The sequence below is a fragment of the Schistocerca americana genome, chromosome 3 (assembly GCF_021461395.2).
Source record: "Schistocerca americana isolate TAMUIC-IGC-003095 chromosome 3, iqSchAmer2.1, whole genome shotgun sequence".
NCBI classification, from domain to species: Eukaryota; Metazoa; Arthropoda; class Insecta; order Orthoptera; family Acrididae; genus Schistocerca; species Schistocerca americana.
The window spans coordinates 607,832,377-607,854,433 of NC_060121.1; the positions used below are offsets into that span (position 1 = coordinate 607,832,377).

Sequence of the window (22,057 nt, forward strand, 5' to 3'; positions counted from 1 at the left end):
CAATGGCAGACAACAATGCAAACTAGCCACAGACTGCACACAGCACAGCCAGTGATTTTCATACAGAGCGCAACTTAACGTTGCCAATAAGAAAACATAAAACAGCACAGCCAGTGATTTTCATACAGAGCGCTACGTAATGTCGCCAACAAGAAAACATGAACAGCCTACTTACATAGCCTCCATGCTCCGCACAAAAAATTTTACAAATTGTTTTTGGCAGTGGCCATTAATGATTTGATAACATTTTTCATAATTACAATAACAAAGATATCAAATGCATGCACTCATTGATACAATGTTGGTCAAAAGCTAAAATTTTCTCACAGTCCATAAAGACAGCCCTGATCATTCATCACAGTAAAACTGCCGTTTCTTTTCTCAAAGTCTGAGCAGTAAAAGACAATGCACACGGAAGTAGTGGATTTCCATGCAGTCTTGAAGAAGTAGTGTTGTCCTTCCAACGGAAAGACAGTACTGACTCTTGACATGCTGACAGGTAATGGGCCACAACAGAGCAAACCCACCGCAGGGTCAGTCGAAGTTTTGAAGAATATTGGTAAGTAGGTCATCACAGAGCAGACCCATTGTAGTCCTGGTAGAGATTATTGTATTGGTGGGCCACCAGAGGTGCAAACCCACTGCAGTCCTTGTAGAAATAATGGTATTGGTGGGTCATCAAAGGTGCAGACCCACTGCAGTCCTTGTAGAAATAATGGTATTGGTGGGTCATCAAAGGTGCAGACCCACTGCAGTCCTTGTGGAAATAATGGTATTTGTGGGTCATCAAAGGTGCAGACCCACTGTAGTCCTTGTAGAGATGGCCAGCGGCCATCTGTTGCGACTGTACAGGTGCACAATCACCACTGAAGAGTCTTGCAGAGAATATAGCAAGTCCATAAACCACCACTTGTGCACGCACAAAGTTTTTGGAATTGTCCTTAGAAGTCTTGCAGACAATATAGCAAGTCCATAAACCACCACTTGTGCACTCACGAACTTTTTGCAATTGTCCTTAGAACTAGCAATGCTGTTATCCAGTCTCTTGCTGAATTATCAACACACGTGCAAACACTAACAGTCCCAACTTCTCACATATTGTCCGTATACTATGACCAACACAAAAGTGTGCAGTGAAATGTAACTTACAAGTTACTTAATTTGATGAACTGGTGTCAATTACAATTTTATAACATAAGAATACAATAACAAAGATGCAAAATACATCATTAAAGAACATAATAATACAGATAACATTTGTGGTAATGCGGGCTTTACAAAAGAATAGAAATGAACATGTACACCAGTGTTACAAGAATTATGACATAAGTATATACATAAAAGATCAGAATAACTTTTGAAACATCAACTCCACACATGATCATTAAAACAAAACAGAAAAAATAATGTCTAAACATCTTTACAAAGTAAATAACATATTATTAGAAAAATTCTACAACATAACTCTTATTAGCTAAACACATAAAGACAGGAAAAACACAAATATACAAGAGTACACAAACACATTGGCGGGTAATACAATGGAAAGGACAGGGTTCGTTTTCAGTGTAACATTTGGTACTGCAGTCCAACCCAAAACTTTATTCCATAGATCTTTCGTCTTATTTCAACATTTGTTTTCACCAAAACATCCTATCCAAGCATGCTTTCTGTATTTATATGTTCACATATTTCTTACCTCATTATTTATTTTCCATTATCTGACATCCTTTATTTCCAAGAAAATCCTACCTAAACTTGTTGTCTCTAAACCCTACGTTTTTGTTCATACCCTCTTTCAAAATACTTTTTTGGCCAAACAATATTCTTATAGCTTCTCAATGCATTTCTTCCAATTGATCACAACTCGTTCTCTTATATAGCCTACCCCATTTTAAGCTAACTTAAATCTACTGAGCTCAGATATATATACTAAGGGATGAGGCAATGCAGCAGCACAAAACAATTAACACAAACAGCAATGACAAAAAAATGGAAATTGGCAAAGCAAGCAGCAGCAGCAAATGCAGTAACTGATATCTAATTATGACAAAGCTCAAGCATAAAAACTATTACTGTAAAGATGGCCATGTCTAATACCTATGTCACATCTTAACAATAGAGTGATGCATCACCTTGACTTACTGTTAAAAAATTATTTTTGCAATTTCTGTGAAGGGAAATGTCTATTTGTGCTCTCTTTTCTACGAAAGTACATCATAAAACTATTCTTTACTGGGTCTGTAGACAGAAAGTAGTGATATTAGTACATCTATTAAGTTTTATTTTTAACCAATGCTGCTGCAGCTAGAAGCTTGATATTAAACAAAATGAGCAAATATATATATAGAACAACATGTGAAATGTCATTCACTAGGCAAATGGCGTCTCCAAAGGCAAAAAAATTCTCTCAACTAGAAGATAATAGATGTAAAATGTTTCTCAACATTTCATTAGGCATTTTAGTAAATATCATAAATTAAGATCTCCACAGTATAATCATATGTTTTCAAGTTTGAGCATGTCATATTTGCGATGCTTTCTACAAAGGAATGTCAATAGCGAGGATAATGGCCTCCTTTTTTTTTCTCCACCTGTGCCTCTGAAAGGCACACACTAATGGCTTTTTTCCAGGTGACTGTCGCGCAGCTGGGTGCCCACGACGCATTACGTGAAGGTGGTCACTTAACATTCTTACCAAAATATTTACGACACCAGTTTGCACTACAGTGACAGTCTCATACAAAAAGTTTCACGGGTCAAGAATTTGTGTAACAGATGTGTAGAAACAAAATCTTATTAATATAACAGTGTCTAAAAAATTTTCGTCGGCATTGTAATATACTCACGCATTTACATACATTTCATAACTCTTAAAGTACGATTCTTGGTTTCCAACAACCTTTTTCACAAACCAGAGTCCCTAACCACTACTCATTATTCCTTACCTTATTACACATATACATATTCGTCGACACTTCTTCAATATTTCATCATAACAAATACGTAGCATAATCAAATTCCTCATATAGCATCATCAGCTTATTGATCATAAACATACCTCAGCAGCATAATACACGTCGTCGTCATAAAAATAACATCATAACACTTCAGTCAAATCTCAAAAACGTTGTAGCTTTCTGCAATAATTTAAAACCTAAAAAAAATTCTCTGCTCATTTCAATAGTGTCATCTACCTCAAACGTACTTTAAAATCATGCTCCCTTACCAAATACATCATTCAAAGCTCTCATAGTACCACAATGGTTCCAAAAAAAATATGAACAGACAAAATACAATTTCATAAGTGTGAAGTTATACAACTGTGTAATTGCGTAAACATGTGTCACTGATGTAGTAAAAAAAAATGTTTGTCTCTCAGTTAAATGATCAGATAGCTGTGTAATTTATGTGTTAGAGAAATATGGTACCGATGTGTAAAGTTGTATAAGCAAATACCATATTAGCTAGGGCTCCTTGTGCTTGCCAAACACATGGTACACAAAGTAAGCGTGTACCGCCCTGAGGATTAATGTAATTATACCCTCAAGTGTTACAGATTACAGAAATGGCATGAAATGTATCACGGAAAACTTTCTTCGTAATTCAAAAATCTTTAAAAATAAATGTTTTAAGTACACAATTAATCACTCAGATACGTGTACTGTAGCGATAATTCTGTCGAAGTGTCGTAGTTATCGTCCTCGGTACGCAAAATTCTGCAGAAGTCAATGTACTTACCTTGTAATAAACAACAGTGAAATGCTTTGCGTATAGATATGGTAGTTATTACGATTACTGCTGTGATGAAGAAAGTACTGTAATGTATTGTTGTGCTACAGAAGACACGGTCTCATTTAGCTATACCACAAAAGTTACTACTAAAACATGTTTTACTTTCAAGAGAAATCAGAAAAACTGTGCAGATATAAAACAGATACACCGCAAAAGCAACAATGTAAATTGTAATCAAAATATCCACGGGTGTACTGCCGGTCTACAGTGTCCAACGGGCACAATATTTCGGCGATCATACATGTCGCCATCATCAGGTGAACTGACGGACTGAGCTCCTGTGAACGTGCCGGCACGGAGATCCGTGCACTATGGCTGCTCAGGGGGAACTGGGTTCGGTCGCGGCGGCGGCCGATTTAAATACCCTCCACCCGCGGCGCGCTCGCTCCGCCGCCCGCGCCCCGCGCCACGGTCGCGCGGTGGAACAGATTGCGACGGCGTCTGAGATGACGTCGGTGTGATGGCTCTGTCCGCCGTGGTCGTCACAACTATACATTTGCTCGATTTACTCTTGATTAATCCAATCGCTGGTTCCCAAGCCTTGCTAAGATTATAGCCACAGTCACGGTTTATGAGGTCGTCATTGGTACGAATTTCGATGGCCTCTCTAACAACGCTGTCCCAGTACGTTCACAGGAGCTCAGTCCGTCAGTACACCTGATGATGGCGACATGTATGATCGCCGAAATATTGTGCCCATTGGACACCGTAGACCGGCAGTACACCCGTGGATATTTTGATTATCAAATACGCCGGGAGAAACTCAAGAATCACAATGTAAATTGTGTCACACATTAGTAGCGTTGTGATATAATCATGTAGCTGTCAAAGAAACCAAGTGCTAAGTCATGTTTTATCTCACAGAAAGTATTTCAAATAAAGAATGTCTTTTCAAGTAAACCAAAATGTTGCATTAAAATCTCATTAGCAGTATTGGTATATGCTCTAAGTATGTAAGCCTTATAGTCGTTACATAATCATACAACTAACAAGCAAGAATGTACACACACAATAACACTGTATCATCTGTTCACTATAACAATGCATTTGTAATTACTGTCTAAATATGTTCGCTAGATTCTAGACTGGATAGTTAACTTCAAAACATTGTTGCATGTTAACAGTTTCTAAGTCTGACAAAGCATACTAGTAACGTGAAGCGAAAAATATTATGGCAGAGACTAAGTTAAAAACCAGATTATCTCTCAAGAAACGGTTTTCAATATGAAATGTGGTGCAATCCTTTACTCTTCCTAGTACGCAGAGTTTCAACATGAACGCAATTATCATGCGGTATACATCGGTAAAGATACTGGAATTTTTCTCAAGGTTAGCGTCTATGTTATTTTTCTCTGAGCCAGCCGGCGCACGTGGCTGCCTGCAGTGCGAGTCATTGTCTGTCTCTTTGTTATTAGGATTGGGAGACTTAACTTCTACAAAATCACCTTGCCCAGAGGGCCCAGCCCTGTTTAAATCCCTCCAGTTCTGATGAAATTCACGTCTGTCGTTATGATTATATCGTCTGTCGTCATGTCGGTAGTTCCTGTAGTTTCTTTCTTGTCGGTTAAGTGGTGGTGAATTTCTCCCTGAATTATCACTGCACGGTGGACCGTTGCGTCTGAAGTTATTCTGTCTCCTGTGATAATAATACACTCCTGGAAATTGAAATAAGAACACCGTGAATTCATTGTCCCAGGAAGGGGAAACTTTATTGACACATTCCTGGGGGTCAGATACATCACATGATCACACTGACAGAACCACAGGCACATACACACAGGCAACAGAGCATGCACAATGTCGGCACTAGTACAGTGTATATCCACCTTTCGCAGCAATGCAGGCTGCTATTCTCCCATGGAGACGATCGTAGAGATGCTGGATGTAGTCCTGTGGAACGGCTTGCCATGCCATTTCCACCTGGCGCCTCAGTTGGACCAGCGTTCGTGCTGGACGTGCAGACCGCGTGAGACGACGCTTCATCCAGTCCCAAACATGCTCAATGGGGGACAGATCCGGAGATCTTGCTGGCCAGGGTAGTTGACTTACACCTTCTAGAGCACGTTGGGTGGCACGGGATACATGCGGACGTGCATTGTCCTGTTGGAACAGCAAGTTCCCTTGCCGGTCTAGGAATGGTAGAACGATGGGTTCGATGACGGTTTGGATGTACCGTGCACTATTCAGTGTCCCCTCGACGATCACCAGTGGTGTACGGCTAGTGTAGGAGATCGCTCCCCACACCATGATGCCGGGTGTTGGCCCTGTGTGCCTCGGTCGTATGCAGTCCTGATGGTGGCGCTCACCTGCACGGCGCCAAACACGCATACGACCATCATTGGCACCAAGGCAGAAGCGACTCTCATCGCTGAAGACGACACGTCTCCATTCGTCCCTCCATTCACGCCTGTCGCGACACCACTGGAGGCGGGCTGCACGATGTTGGGACGTGAGCAGAAGAAGGCCTAACGGTGTGCGGGACCGTAGCCCAGCTTCATGGAGACGGTTGCGAATGGTCCTCGCCGATACCCCAGGAGCAACAGTGTCCCTAATTTGCTGGGAAGTGGCGGTGCGGTCCCCTACGGCACTGCGTAGGATCCTACGGTCTTGGCGTGCATCCGTGCGTCGCTGCGGTCCGGTCCCAGGTCGACGGGCACGTGCACCTTCCGCCGACAACTGGCGACAACATCGATGTACTGTGGAGACCTCACGCCCCACGTGTTGAGCAATTCGGCGGTACGTCCACCCGGCCTCCCGCATATCCACTATACGCCCTCGCTCAAAGTCCGTCAACTGCACATACGGTTCACGTCCACGCTGTCGCGGCATGCTACCAGTGTTAAAGACTGCGATGGAGCTCCGTATGCCACGGCAAACTGGCGGACACTGACGGCGGCGATGCACAAATGCTGCACAGCTAGCGCCATTCGACGGCCAACACCGCGGTTCCTGGTGTGTCCGCTGTGCCGTGCGTGTGATCATTGCTTGTACAGCCCTCTCGCAGAGTCCGGAGCAAGTATGGTGGGTCTGACACACAGGTGTCAATGTGTTCTTTTTTCCATTTCCAGGAGCGTAGTTCTGGTTGCCAAATTGTCTGTTTCTATGATTGTCTCTGTCATATTCATTACTACGGAAATGCGATCTTTCTCTGTAACTATTACTCTGCAAGTGGTTGTCATACGGGTGCTGTCTGTTTTGGTCACGATTTTCGTTGTAAGAATAGACTTGTCGTGTCCAGTTACTGTTTCTGTCGTCACGGAATTGTGACGGTTGTGACCTGTAGTGATTGTTTTCCTGTTTTTGCATCCCGCGACTGTCTGTGTCAATTTATAATTCTTGTAAGAGTCCCTGAAAAGCTTCAATGTCGTCTTTGCAACGCCCTGCCAAAATAATATGTCGTAAATGTTCAGGCAATTTGATTAAGCAAATGCAGATGAGTTCTGAGGGGCTGTATGGGTTTGATAAGGTACTGATTCTTGTGCAACATGTCTTCAAAATATTTCACAAGACTGGAGAATTCAGATTGTTCGAAATGTTTCATCATTATGATGCTATGTTTCACTCGGTCTTGTGTGGCTTGAGACCAATATGCTGAGAGGAAGGCATGGTAAAACTCTCCTTCACTGTGGCAATCGTGAATGACCTATCGCATTCTTACAGCTGGTTCATTCTCTAAGTAGCCACACACAAATTCTGTGATCTAATGACCAGTTGGGAGGAAAACAATGAGAGAATTGATGAAGCCACGCTTGTGGATGAATGTCGTTGCCAGAATTCTTAAATGTTTTGAATTTACGTTAGTAATGAACAGTTTATAGTCAAAATCATCATGTCGGCGAGTCGCATATCGGTCATTGTTACGTCGTTTCGGCGGTTCCATCTCAAAATTCGGTGTACCTTGCCAATTTCTTTCATAATTTCCGAAGTGCCCTGTGTTATTTTTTTGTGGCTGTTCCGTATTTCTATGTCCCTCTTCCCGTATTGGAGCGCGAATGTCCTCTGAAATACGGAATTTTTGTATTACCTGTGTCAGCTGATCTTGTACTTCCCAGATTTCTCTTTGGTGTTGCGTATTAATTTGATTCTAATTTTGTTTGAATTTCCTAATTTGTTCGCACTCTTCTGTGTCATTAAAGACTACCGGTTTTGTGTCATTCAGATTATCATCTACCTTCATAGATAAATTATTTAGCTGATCCGAAAGTTCAACTAGTTTCTTTGATAATGAACTAATTTCCTCCATGTGTCTGTCTGAACCAATTTTCAGAGTATCTACTGTGTCCTTTAAGTTTTCTTGAGTTTTTGCAAGTTGCGTAACCGAATCGGTAGATGCAACTGAGTCAATTTTAGCTTGCAAGGTCTCATGATTTTCGTGAACAATAGTTTGCAGTTCTTTTACGGCTGCTTCGTGATTCTGTAATGCATTTTCATGCCGCGAAAAAATAGGTTGAAAATGCTCACAAATCTGTGTTTTTACGTCATTACAGACTTTTTGACATTTCGATTCAATGTTATGTAACTCAGTAGTTAAATCTTCACGTGTTTGTTCAAGTGTGATGTCTAACTTTTGAAGCTTTAGCTGTGTTTGTCTCTGATTTTGTTCCATTGTGTCTAACTGTTGCTGTGTTTGTCTCTGATTTTGTTCCATTGTGTATAACTTTTGAAGATTTTGTTCCATTATGTCTAACTTTTGAAGCTTTTGTCCCATTTGCTGAATTAATTGTAATAACAATGCACTGGTGTCTGAAACATGTTCCTCAATGCTATTCGGCAATGCATTTGAACCGGCAATATTCGCAGTTTGAAAAGCAGAAAATGTGTCTTGATTTATTTGAGAAAATGGTGAGGACGCAAAACCTGAATCTACAGTATTTGCAAGATTGCGTCCTGTCAACCGATCGATCGATAATGCTTCCCTGTTCACTAATTGTTTCACTGTCTACACCATTGTTTGCAGCCCACTACATTTCCCTATGCACAGTTACCAAATTACTACTTTGAACATTAGTTAAGTCATTACTCGGTGGCGCTAACACACTGATTTCGACTTCACTGTCATTTCTCAGTTTACTTTGGAGCCTAGTATTACGTTTTTAACACGCCGTTATTGTCACAATATTTCACACGATAACACAGAAAAGCACAATTTGAAGAGCAAAAATATGAGAACACATTAATGTAGCACTGAAAATAATATCTCGGTAATCGCAAGTGCAGCTGCGAAATACTTGCTGCAAATCTACATGCATGCCACAACTGTTTTACTGTACAACAATGAAAAACTACAACTACAAAGGAAATTCTCTCTACAACTACGCGCTAGCAATAATCAAAAGCTACACTAATTACACAAACTACAAGAAAAAAATCAGAAGATTCCAGTGAGTTATCCTCGGCTAAGGGTCGACATATGAAACGTCGCCTTTGAAAAATTATACATGACTGTGCTTAAACTGACACACAATGTTTTTAGCGCAACGCAATCTGACTTTCAATAATCCCTACAAAAGAATGGCCCTGACTAACATTAACCTATACCTTTCACAAATCACTTACCTCACAAAAATCATCGTTACTCGAACTACTGCAATACAGCGAGCGCCACTACTGCCAGCTAAATAGAAGATTCAAACTACGGAAGGCACTAACTACTGATAGGCATAGTTAGCAAATGAAAGATTTTAATAGAGGACAAACAATGTATTTACCTTAATAGTCATTATATATATATATATAATCAGTTCATGACATCCAGTCTTACAAATTTCAAAATTCCGCCATCTCTCTCCCCACATCCACCACTGCTGGCGGCTCACCTCCAACTGCGCAACGCTACGCGCTGTTCGCACCCAGCTGCCCAACACTACAATGGCAGACAACAATGCAAACTAGCCACAGACTGCACACAGCACAGCCAGTGATTTCCATACAGAGCGCTACGTAACGTTGCCAATATAAGAAAACATAAACAGCCTACTTACAATACTTACTCCGACTTATCAAAACCACTCTCTTAGGTGAGAAGAACTTCGATTTTTGAAAGCCGATTTGTATAACTGACAATGTAGTAAGGGTGCTTTCATAGTAGATTTCTTTTATAAAAGATCGTCGATGAAAGTTGTAGCAAGGGCTCATATTTTATAAAACTGTCATTGTAGAGTTGACGTTGATGTGAACACTTGCATTAGAAGTGGCTGCACAGTGGATACTGCGAAGAAGAAATTAATTGGTTAAGAAGTCAATATCCGGTTGCGAAACTCAAAGCAGCAATAAGGTTTTTAGGCATGGGTCCACAATTGCTGTAATTTACTTGAAAGAAGTCTCTTCTTGTAGAGACAGTTTTTCAAATACGAACAAAATACTCTCAGTATTAGTGATGATGAGCTTTTGCCTGACACTAAAAGTCTTGTCACCATGACACGATCGTTAACATGGCATTTCTTAAACGAGTAGGTTGTTCGGGATGATGAAAGACTATTTACATAAACATGCGCGGAAACGTTTGTTTGTCCGTTCCCAAATAAGTTTCATATTACCTTACGTCCTTGCGCTGTATTTCGCAAAGAAAGTTCTGTTGAATTTCAAACTCCTCTTCTTTCTATGCATAATTTCACTCTGAATGTGTAACAAGGGGCTTTTTCAGAGATTTGTTTTCTTTGCTTCCATATTGTCACATAGAAGATGTAATTAGATGAATGATGAAGACAGTCTTTACTTAACGAAGGTTTATTCCGCACCTGCACGTACAAGAGCGCGGAGCGAACTGCCTCCGGCCAGAACAAAATGGTTCAAATGGCTCTAAGCACTATGGGACTTAACATCTGAGGTCATCAGTCCCCTAGAACTCAGAACTACTTAAACCTAACAAACCTAAGGACATCACACACATCCATGCCCGAGGCAGGATTCGAACCTGCGACTGTAGCAGCACCGCGGTTCCGGACTGAAGCGCCTAGAACCGCTCGGCTACAAGGGCCGGCCGGCCGGCCGGCCGGCCAGAACACATACAGTATATATACAGCTACAGAACATTCCAGTACAATGATTCTTGACATTGATGAATACTTCAAGAATGTATTCGAACGGAATATAGAAATTAAAATTGTACAGTCCAGGCGAGTTTTGAACTCACAACCCTTCATGCAACAGTTTAGTACCATAACCAGTACACCATTCAGCCTCTTCTGCGACAATATTACTTCAATCCTCTCAGAATGGTATCATTTCCGCTAGTTTCAGAAGAAGCTACAGAAATGAACGATAAGCTACACAACTCGCTGTTATCCAACAAAAACAATTTTCCATGATCAAAAAACACAGAAATAACGCGTAGGGATATAACTATGACTTCGCTCTGTGTCCAGTTTTCGTTTAACGCAGCTCATAGGTTTTCTCACGGTGGAAGTGGTATAAACAGGAGTAGGACCATTTTGTTTGCACAGGAGGAAATTTGTGTGTTCTTGGTCGGAAGCGTGAACTGTAGCGTGAAACTCATTCCAGAAATCACTCCTCCTGTAATGGAACAGATCTGCAATTGTTTACTTTGTATCAATTGATTTTCGCCTTATGCCCTCCGCTGACTCACAAAACCTAACTTAATTAGCCATTTATGCCCTCCGCTGACTCACAAAACGTAACCTAATTAAAGGCCATTTGATCCCCACAATCGGTCGTTTTGCCTTTTCAGTGATACTTCGCAGTAGCAACATGCTGCATTCATCTCCGTACTAGCATGATGTCACGACTATCCTTAAACTCACGCAATCTTCAGTAAGAGACAACAAGTCGACGAGTATGAAAAAACTGCAGCGCTACCGTTCCCAGCTCGCCATACTCGCAGAATCGTCCCGTGTGAGGACTGTTTATCGGTCCACTGTAATTTTACGTTAGTGCAATTAATTCATTGAGGTGCTTCATAAAATATTTGGTAAATACACACATCAAAGAAAGTTTTGCACCACTTCGCTTCCGAGAGTTCCGGAACCTGCACAGAAAATTGGAATAGCGATCAACATAAACATCATTTCCGCCCTTTCCATTGCTCATGAAAACCACACACTGCATGTTGTACCACCATACAGCGCGTCCTTCAGAGGCCGTGGTCCAGACTGCTGTACACACCCGTACCTCCAATACCCAGTATTCGTTATGGCATACTATCCACAACTTCATCAAGGCACTGTTGGTCCAGATTGTCCCACTCCTCAACGGCGATTCAGCGTAGATCCCTCAGAGTGGTTGGTGGGTCACGTCGTCCATAAAAAGCCCTTTTCAATCTATCTCAGGCATGTTCGACAGGGTTCACATGTCTGGAGAACATACTGGCCGCTCTAGTCGGGCGATGTCGTTATCCTGAAGGAAGTCATTCACAAGATGTGCACGATGGGCGCGCGAATTGTCGTCCCTGAAGACGAATGCCTCGTCAATATGCTGCCGATATGGTTGCACTTCCGGTCGGAGGATGGTATTCTGATATGCAGCTGTTATGGCGCCTTCCATGACCGCCAGCGGCCTGCGTCGGCCCCACATAATGCCACCCCAAAACAGCTGGGAATCTCCACCTTGCTGTAGTCGCTGGGCAGTGTATCTAAGGCTATCAGTCTAACCGGGTTGCCTCCAAACACGTCTCCGACGATTGTCTGGCTGATGGCATATGCGACACTCATTGGTGAAGAGAAGGTGATGCCAATCCTGAGCGGTCCATTCGGCATGTTGTTGGGCCCGTCTGTACTGTGCTTCATGGTGTCGTGGTTGCAAATGTGGACCTCGCCATGGATGTCGGGAGTGAAATTGTGCATGATTCAGCCTATTGCGCACAATTTGAGTCGTAACGCTACGTCCTGTGGCTGCATGAAAAGCATTATTCAACATGGTGGCGTTGCTGTCAGGGTTCCTCCGAACCATAATCCCTAGGTAGCGGTCATGCACTACAGTAGTAGACCTTGGGCAGCCTGAGCGAGGCATGTCTTCGGCAGTTCCTGTCCCCCTGTATCTTTTCCATGTCCGAACATCACTTTTGTTCACTCCGAGACACTTCCCTTGTTGAGAGCCCTTCCTGGCACAAAGTAACAATGTGGACGTCTAAAAGGCGCTGCTCGTGCATGGTTGTTTACATCTTTGGCCGGGTTTAGTGACATCTCTGAACAGTGAAAGGGAATGTGCCTGATACAATATCCACAATCAAAGTCTCAGGAGTTCTGGGAATCGAGGTGATGCAAAACTTTTTTTTATGTGTGTATCTTTGTCAATCTTCTGTTCTCTTACAGCCCTAGTGCGTATGGACGTGTGCCAGCAGTCCGGCCATGATGTCCACCCCTGTCGCGGTACTTGTGGTCCTCTACCGGGAAAGTGTGTTGCTGCAGGTGACCCTTCACAAGCGCCTCCTGCTGCCACCTCTTCCCGGAATCCTGTGGGCGGGGTGGATGGAACCTGCATTCCTGCCGAGGCCGTTCCGTTCCCCTCTACCTGCACAACCATCGTTCCTTCACATCGACGCACTACCGCCGGCTTCTGCTTCAGAGGACAGCTTCGACGCGGGCTATGGTACCTGCGTCCTTCATAGCTAAACAGTACAGCAACCAGTTCGTGACTGATACCAGCTGGTACTCACAGCGGCTCTGTGTACCGGCTTCTCACATCATCTGCGCTTCTGGTCTGAAAACGGCCATGTAGACAGAAAACGGTTACCGGAATAAGAGTAAATAATTTAATGTGATCGGGAACTTTTGTTCTTTAAACTTTTAAGTGTTGGAGATGAAAGGGAAGCAGCAGTTGAGAAAGGAATGCCAGAGCTGTACCCTACACCAGTATTATTCAATCTGCACACTAAGCAAGCGATAAAGGTAGCCCAGGAGAAGTTTGGAAAGGGAGTTAAAGTTCAGGGAGAACAACAGTTCAAGTCTTGCCGACGACATTGCAATCAAATTCTTTCCGAGACGCAAAATGACTTCTGAGTGCAACTGAATGGATTAGCGTCTCCAAAATTGGTTGTTACATGGACATCAAGAAAACAATACTAATAAGATGCATTCTAATTAAATAAGGCGATATTGAGCGAATTAAATTAGAAAATTAAAAGTTTCGCTATTCGGGCAGCAAAATAACTGACAATTACCGAAGTAGAGAGGACATGAACTGCAGACTGGCGGCAACAAGAAAAGCGTTTATGAAAAGAATAACCTTTTGACATCGAATATAAATTCAAGTATTAGGAAGTAGTTCCTGAAGATATATGTGTGGAGTAGAACCATATACGGAAGTGAAACGTTGACGATTAACGGTTCATATGAAGGGAGGATTCAAGGTTTTGAAATCCAGTGCTGCAGCAGAATACCGAAAAATAAATGAGTAGATTGAATAACTAATGGGGAGGTACTGAATCGAATAGGGAGAAAAAAAAATGATATAGCTTGACTAAAAGACAGGGTTTGGTTTGGGTGGAAGGTCACATCCTAAGACATCGACGAATGGTCATCAGTGTAAATAAACTGCAGCGAAAAGGAGACGATTGCTTCACTGCAGTAAGCGGTGGATGTCGATTGCAATAGTTACGCAGATGTGAGGATGCTTGCTCATGATAGACTATCGTGGATATCTTTGAACTGAAGATCAGAACAACAAATAACCGCCAAAAATTGTTACTTACTTGTATTCATATTGGGTCTCCAGCCGGAACATATCGTCATCTGGACACAATATGTCGACGGTCTACCTGGTCGCCATCTTCAGGTGAGCCGCTACTTACTTATTTAACAACATCGCCAACTAGCGAGAGCGGTGATAGAAAGGTAAGGTCGTAAGGTCAAGTGTTTTCAATAGGCCTAGGGCTAGGGACCATTTGTGTAACCAATAAAAGATCGTCTTACAGTAACCATGAACTTTACACAGATCCTCCAGCTTAAGCAAAAGCAGCAAACCAGTGGTTCTTTTTGCATTATATGTGGCCTATTGTGTGCCTTATGGGGGCACCATTTGGTTCATGGGCGGTTCGTGAGAAAAACCGAAAAACGTGGTTTTTTGTTATCGATACTAAAACCGAGACACGGATTCCAAGACTGCTATCCACAGCTAATGGCTGAAATTTTTGTGATATTCCTTAGATCCTGATCTCAAATACGCTTGAAACTTTTCTTGATATCTTAATCCATTTCCGAGATACAGAGTTTCAAAGTTTAACTACTTGTACACGTAATATAAGGAACTAATACCGAGTGTGAGGCGTAAACGTAGTTTTTAAAGTGACCTAGCACGGAGAAATATGATGCAAAGTGTTAGAGTTATCAGCAGGGTTCTGGTTCAAATGGTTCAAATGGCTCTGAGCACTATGGGACTTAACATCTATGGTCATCAGTCCCCTAGAACTTAGAACTACTTAAACCTAACTAACCGAAGGACATCACACAACACCCAGCCATCACGAGGCAGAGAAAATCCCTGACCCCGCCGGGAATCGAACCCGGGAACCCGGGCGTGGGAAGCGAGAACGCTACCGCACGACCGCGAGCTGCGGGCAGCAGGGTTCTGGGAACACCGTGTTGTTGTAGTGCACAAAGACATGCAAAATTCTGGTGTACATAAAAACCTGGTTTGAGACGAGAAATTAGTTTTGCGTTAATTCAATTTCACATAAATAAATTATCAAAATTTTCCTGACCCATAAAGTTCTTTTCATATGCGTGACATGGCCTGCTGTAGCAGGGAAAACAATGGAATCAGCGGAAAAATGCTCATATCGGAGCACAAAGAAGGTGAAATTGCTACTGTTTGAATAAAAGACTGTGGCTGAGTAGTGGTATACAAGCTGCCTCAATCTACTTTATTTCGCACCTTTAAAATTTTTCCCAATAATTTAGGCGTGCGAACATATCCGCCCTTTTTCATGCTTAGAGATAAGGAGAGAGTGGCATAGTTGACAGAGAGAACAGTGCTAGGAAAAGGGTGGGAGAGGAATAAAGAGAAAGAGAAAGGGAAGTGGGTGAGAGCCAGTGATAATGACAAACAAAGTATATGACAATGACAATGAGGAAGAGAGAGATAGTGACGGTGTGAAGAGACTGCAGCAGTATAATAGCAGTAAGAGAGAGCAAGAGAAAGACAGTGATGGCGAGAGGGGACAGTAGCCGTAGGGCAGAACGAGGTAGACTGTGGCTGTGAGAGGAGTATGACAGACACGAAGAAATAATGACAAAGAGCTGAACTGAATGAGTGAACGACTTACGGCGATGGAGTAGTGGATGTGAGCGAGTTAGTTAGGGGAGCCTGTGGGAGTGAGATGTGAGTTGCATGTTAAAAAACAAGAATACATTCGTATGCCAAAATTTCTGGGAAATTTTTAAAGGTGCAAGGAAGGCAGAATGAGGTAGCTAATACCTCACTTTGCAGTCAGTATTTTAAAACAGGAACGTATTATCCTATTTGGGCTCTGATAGAAGCATTTTTCCGCTGATTCAGGTATGCATTGCCCTATTGGGAAGACGTTAAACGTTTCAAATTCCACTTGCACCAACTGTGTCTTCAACGGACCAAACAACACAAAAAATGGACACTAGTTGATTGTAGTGTTGTTGTATGGTCTGACGAGTCACTGTTTTGCCTCTTTTCAAATGATGCAATGCATTAAGTGCATCGATGGTCCAATGAGGTGTTCAACCAGCATTTAGTTGGGGCTGCAGGTGCTTCTGTGGTACTCTGGAGTTGTTTGTCGTACCATGACTTCGGTCCATTCCTTCAGGTTACTAAGAACCAGTGTGTTCATTTAAACATTCTCGGTGGCCAAGCAAGTACTGCCCTTTCTTCTACACCTTCATAATGCCTGCATTATAGCACTCCCAAGGGGATAATAGTCGTGTTCACTGGGCTGCATACATCCTAGTGCATCTTGACTGTTCTGCTAAATCACCTGATCTTAATACCAAAGAAAATGTTTTGTTCTATGTGGAAACGTATTAGTCAACACCTCCCCCCCCCCACCACCACCATTTTGTAGCCTTGTGGAATCTAACATTTACCAATGAATTAATGGCCTATGTTGGATGTGACACACCGGGAGAATTTTTGCAAACACGTTCTCGTCGAACTGAGGCCATTATCATGACTTGCCATGGCTTTACACCTTATTAGCTTATTTCCTTCTTAGGTGATCAATTTTTTGCGTTGTGTGCTTACGATACTGTGAGCCGAATTGTAAAAAACATGAAATAAATAAAATTTGGCAGTAACATGTTCGTCTTCAATTCTCCGTCGTCAGTGTAGATGCTTAAAGAGTCTGAACTAGTTTTAACTGGTGGAAAGTAAACAGAGTTTCCTGTTCGTCCCCTTTTCGTAACTAGTATTTCATCTGGTTTGAAAGGATCCTCCAGTTATGTCTCTCTTGTGCTGATCTTATCTATATACTTAATACGCTTTATTAGTTACCATTACGTAAGTCATATAGCTTGGGTCCAGTGGAGAGTGATATTTGGAATGTAGAAATTAGTAAGAAGTACATTTAAGTGAAATACCGTGAAATGACTTTACAACACTGAAGACTATTGTATAAGGTGTCCATAAAAGAACGTCCCAGCTATAAATTGTAATGCCATCAATACCAAGTGTTGTAAAGTGCTGGTCGAAGATCACAGTTAGAGAGTAACTGAAACAGTTTTCGCAAAGTGTGTGCGCGAGCACTGCTATGTTGTTTTTCCGCTTACAGAGCTACGTACGCAGATGGCAACTCCTAAGCGGAAAGAGCGCTTAGTGTTCTGTAGTTAACTAAGAGTGGCCCGCCCGGTTAACCGTGCGGTCTAACGCACTGCTTTTCGAGCGGGAAGGCGTGCCGGTCCATGGTGCGAATCAGCCCGGAGGATTATTGTCGAGGTCCGGTGTGCCAGCCAGTGTGAGGATGGCTTTTAAGGCGCTTTTCCATCTGCCTCGGCGAATGCGGGCAGGTTCCTAACCCTGGGTGTGGGGCGGCAGTGTGGTGAGTGGACTGCTGTAGCCTGTTGTGGGGTTGTGTACCACTGAGGGCTACAGTGGGGTCAAAGCCTCTCCGTCGTTTCTAGGTCCCCAGTTCCATATTATACAATACAATTTTCATTTCAACGCGCGTTTCGCTCAAAGTTTGTGATTTCCAGTGCCACAAAGACATCCGCCGATTGCTTAGCCAATTCGAGAAGACCAGTCGCGCGTGTGCGCGTGTATGTAGGGAAAAGAACAGTACGATCGAAAGTGTCTGAAGAGGATGTTGATAGTGTCAGAGCATCTTAGCTTCGTAGTCCTAAGAAGTCTATTCGGAAAGCATTTGTTGAATTTCAGTTCCCAAAGTTAACTGTGGTAAGTTTACGAAAATGTTTTCACATGCTTCGATACCGATTACAGTTGGTACAAGCTTTACAGTCAGATCACTTTATTACAAAAGAAATGTTTCAGTGGGAAAATGCCTTTCTTGATTGGTGTTCAGTGATGTTAGAGCGAAGATAAATACGTTCGTATCTGGTGTCGGAACATCCTTATCTGGATATGTTGCAAGAATGCGCAACTAAAAGGTGAACTTGAAAACTTTATTTGGCAACAACCCAGAAGCCCTCCCCATTGGCATCTCTTTTTATGAGAGTGGTAGAACATCGAAGTCTCTGGGAAATGGGACAAAGTTTTCTCCGCTGGTCTCCACATTCACCTCACGTCATGCGATTTTTTCCCTTTTTTTTGCCATTACCTAACGACTAGAAGAGTTGAGAAAGAGGACTGAGGAGGCTATTGGTTCTATTACTCGAAACTTGTTGAAGTGTGGGAAGAATTGAAATTTAGGTTGGATGTGTGCTGTATAAGTAAAAGTGCCCGTTTTGAAACTTGGTTAGTTTACCTTCAGTTTCATGTGTAATTCGTTGCAAATAGTCTAAATTAAACTGTTCCAATATTCCATTGAAACTAGAACATTCTTTTATGGACACTGATGTGTTGCACCTCTCTTTTTACTTTACTTTTCCTTTGCTTTATCTGCATAAATTTCCAGGAGGACAGCATATCACGGTAATATGGAGGAGCATCTATTACACAGATGCCATTGTCTAGCATGGGCGAAGACTAACAGCAGCATTGTTCCGAGACGAATGACCGAATCATTCGTGCATCTCTTGCATGAGATGAACGCAAGATACATTAAAATGATCAGCCTTTAATCTCAGGGTTGCCGATTGTTACGAGCAAACGCAATATGCGTTCGGTCATTACGTCTCTTCGCAATAATCTGCCGACTTCGCTGGATCCTGTCTGTAACAAACTATAGATAGCAAAAAACATGTAACTAACCACATTGAGATTAAGCAGATTTAAAATAATTACGAAAGCTCTAAACGTATACTTCATGTAATTATTTTAAGCCAGTAAACATTATAATTTATACACAACTTTCACAGCATGTCTGCACGCTACGACAGACTAACAGCGAAAGGCAAAAAAGAGTGAGTGAGTTCGCGCTCTTACTCAAGAGAGAATTTTTCCCTGCTATGGTCCGTTTCAGTGTCGCTGATCATTGATAAATTTTAACTAAGGATGAAGCAGAATACAATAGTTATCATTATTACATTTCATTGAACAAATAGACATTGTTCGGGCCTCTTCTTCTTCCTTATACAGAAACTATTAAAGAAAAACTTATGCGCAGCAGACTGGTTCTTTCCAAACATGAACGAAAATACATTCTTCCTCCAGAAAGTAACCCCTTAACACCGTGTATTAGAACGCTAATTATAATTATAAGCATCACATTTAGGAATTTCTATGAACATATTCGTCAATGAAGTAGGAGTTGTCCAACAGAAAGTTCTTCATCTCACTCTTAAACTCCATCACATTGTCAACATGACCTTCAATATGATCTGGTAGATTGTAAAATGGATGTGTATCCGTGTATCAGACTCCTTCCTGTACTAATGTTACCCCCTTGAAGTCTTTGCAGAGGTTGGTTCAGATCCTCGCATTCTCTTTATTATGTTCTACAAATTCTTATCTGTGTCTAGGCTTACAGTATTTCGCCAGTCCAGCTTTGTCTTCACCAAATAAATTACTGTGTCTCACTAACCAGACCCTAAGTTTAACTGGGACTAGCCGAACTTCGATTTCCGTCTGTTCCTGCCGAAACTTCTCCGTTTCGGGCTGTATCTGAGGATATTAAGAGATGTGCCACCGAAAGAAGTGCCACGTGACAACATGGGCGCCCACCCCAGCTCCAGGGACCGCAGCCAGCGTCCGGCTGACGGCTGTGAATGGGAGGCCGCATTCCAGGGCGGCAGGTAGGCAGGTAGGCGCACTGTGTGGGCACTCCCCACACACACGCCCAGGAGCGCACCTGGCAGGTGGCGACTGCGCCACCCACAAGCCGGCCGCCACGCCGTGCCGAGTTCACACGGTCCAGCCGCCTAAAACCACAAAACACCTGCAGGCGTGTGCGCCCGTCTACAAAGTATCGCAGTCCGAAAGCAACAGTAGCTTTCATGAATATAGTACTGGAAAGGGAAATGACTTACTATATAAATTTCAGCCTTAATGTATCTGATAAATCTATTAGGTGATCAAGTTACTTCCAAGCTGAAGTCATGTCTGTTTTACAAATACTTCTGCTCAGTAAGAGAATGAATGAATCTAATTGTGTGTGTGTGTGTGTGTGTGTGTGTGTGTGTCTGTGTGTGCGGGTGTGGGAGAGAGAGAGAGAGAGAGAGAGAGAGAGAGAGAGAGAGAGAGAGAGAGAGAGGTGTCCCGTTTATATCGAACATCCCCAATAACTTCCTATTCTGAACAAGTGTGTCAAGCAAATGTGTTAATTGAATCAGTTATAGCGAGTTCGATTTTTAAATATTTTGTAAATAGGCAGAGGGGGAGTGTGGTGGGGCGAGAGCTTTGTTAAAAAGAGATGGGGCTCCTCCACGCCCGCACCAAAGTGGTGTCCAGTTCTACTGTCACCTCCGTCAACACAATAGGTGGATCACAGGATGCTGGTCTGTGATGTTATCCGCGCGTGTGGGTAAGACTACGCATTAACACGGTCCATCAGGTGATAGATAGTGGACGAAATGCGAATGAGGGTAGCAATTTGAAGAGCAGAGGGAGAAAGGTGCCAAGGCTCTTGCCGTGGGAAACAAACCTCTGCGACAGTGGGCTGGGTAGTAAGAGCAGTAGTGGCTTACTAGCTGCGATAGTTCATGCAAGGTTGGGTTTGTTAGTATGGGTTTCATGCATCATTACCGTGGCAAGTGATGGCGATGTATCCGAGTTTGCTGCAGCCGCTGCATTTCTGGAACAATCAAGATCGTTATATAGTAGTGGGACATCGGTCATAGATCATCTCACTAATGGACGATGTTCTGAACGGAAATAATGTCCAGCAAATTGAAGCAAAAGGTTCTAGCGCTGTGAGGTGTCGACCACAGCCACGTTCAGAAACTGCTATTATTTCTCTTTATAGCTTTTATCACAAACTTGACTCAATGCTTAGAAATACTGGAATCACACCCTTTATTCCTTCGGGAAGTACACGAGAATACCGGAATTAGGTCACAGCTTCTAAATATGATTCAAGTGAGGTGGTTCTTGGAGGGGCGAAGGGGACATAGAAAAGCACAGCGCTTCTCTTAAAGATTAATCGGAAGCTACAGTCAGAAATTCTCATTCTCTGGATGTGAATAAAAGACTGCACCAGAGAAGCAAATAATACATAGAAGATGTGTTAAAATCCACTACATGCCATGCAGTAGCTAAACTGAAAAGCAACTATAACAAATACTATATATCAATACTTACGTGTTTTTATAATGAACGCTGACTTTCACAGCTGTCAAGTAGTTCCAACATCCAAAATACACGAAATTCATGTGCTTCGAAGGCGCGCCGTTTTGTTTCTTAAGTCTGTAACTCGATCACCTTAGTTCATGTATTGTTCATTAGGATGCGTCCTCGCCCGGGTTTGCTCATCTGTACGAAAAATATGCCTTTAATATTCATATGCCGGCCGCGGTGGTCTAGCGGTTCTATGCGCTCAGTCCGGAACCGCGCGACTGCTACGGTCGCAGGTTCGAATCCTGCCTCGGGCATGGATGTGTGTGGTGTCCTTAGGTTAGTTAGGTTTAAGTAGTTCTAAGTTCTAGGGGACTGATGACCACAGATGTTAAGTCCCATAGTGCTCAGAGCCATTTGAACCATTTTTTTTTTTTTTTTTTTGAATATTCATATTAACGGAAAAAAGGAAAGAGCAATATTCGATAAGTTCTTGTTCTTCTCGGATATGTCGTTA

The 22,057-nt window shown here is 42.5% G+C and overlaps 1 protein-coding gene across 2 annotated transcripts in view; it reads left to right on the forward strand.

Annotated features, from left to right (window-relative positions):
* LOC124605458 (tetraspanin-9) overlaps positions 1 to 22,057 on the forward strand; it is a 534,333-nt gene that overhangs the window by 362,974 nt on the left and 149,302 nt on the right. The window lies entirely within an intron of this gene.